Source organism: Piliocolobus tephrosceles, unplaced genomic scaffold (assembly GCF_002776525.5).
Source record: "Piliocolobus tephrosceles isolate RC106 unplaced genomic scaffold, ASM277652v3 unscaffolded_11904, whole genome shotgun sequence".
In the NCBI taxonomy this organism is placed as follows: domain Eukaryota; kingdom Metazoa; phylum Chordata; class Mammalia; order Primates; family Cercopithecidae; genus Piliocolobus; species Piliocolobus tephrosceles.
Genome location: NW_022293093.1, coordinates 1 through 1,070, shown reverse-complemented (window position 1 = coordinate 1,070; position 1,070 = coordinate 1). Strand labels below are relative to the sequence as shown.

General features: G+C 21.8%; 1 long non-coding RNA gene across 1 annotated transcript; it reads right to left on the bottom strand.

Annotated features, from left to right (window-relative positions):
* Positions 1-3: 3 nt before the first annotated feature.
* LOC111533050 lies at positions 4-1,064 on the bottom strand. The gene is made up of 3 exons (XR_002728732.1): positions 865-1,064; positions 484-539; positions 4-72 (listed from the first exon to the last, which is right to left on the bottom strand). It is a non-coding gene; the product is annotated as an uncharacterized LOC111533050 (long non-coding RNA).
* Between the last annotated feature and the right edge of the window lie 6 nt (positions 1,065-1,070).

Below are 1,070 nucleotides of genomic sequence, written 5' to 3'. Positions count from 1 at the left end.
AAATATTTAAAAGCTACTTGATATATGGCATAGGTGCCCAAAATTAATGCAATGATCAATGTTACTACTATCCTGTTGTGAAAAAAAAAAAAAAAAAATAAATGCATGAATGAAAGAATACAATACGACATATTTATATGTAAATATATAAACGTAACTCTACGTTCCTAATTTTTTTATTTATAGTCTTATTTTTATTATTTTTTTTTCTGAGCTTGTTTCATGTATAAATTTAAAAAACTTATTATAACAACAAACAAAAAAAAAACAAAATAGAACAGTAACTATGACTCCCCCCGTTTTTATTACATATTTAAATTATACGGGTGTGCTTGTGCGTAAACATATGCATTCATATTTATATATAAAAAAAAAAAAAAAAAAAGTTAATACATAAATAAATGTGTAATGTATACATGTACATATTAACTTTCATGCTATATATATATATATATATATATATATATATTTATGCATATATACCATAAAATAATATGAAATTGAACACTCTTCTGATTTTCATCATATACTTCCGCTGTCTACAAAGAAGAAAAAAAATAAATAAACAAATAAATAAATAAACAAGTAAACAAATGAAATAAGCAAATAAGCAAATAAATGAATAAAATGATAGTGATAAAATTAATAGAAAAAAAAAGCATCTCATGCGCGGGATAGTTATTTTGGTTAATATAACTTTATTAATGCGTTTTAGCTATTTCTGTAATCAGCTACTTCACTGTTTGGCTATTTCTCATTTCAGCTATTTCGCCTTTCAGCTATTTCTATTTGTTAATTTTAATTCATTTTATTTATTTATTTATTTATTTATTTTATTCATTTTAGTTTATTTTTTTGTTTTACTTGGGCAAAAGCGGGATACAGGGACAATAAGATGCTAGATAAAAACAAAACAAAATTCATTTTCCCTCTATATATTAAAATAGTTATATGTTTATCCAATAACTTTCAAATTTTAAGCAATAACGTTAAAGTATGGATGTATATACATATACATATATATATATGCATATACGAATAATATGTATAATTTATTTTTTATAAGTATA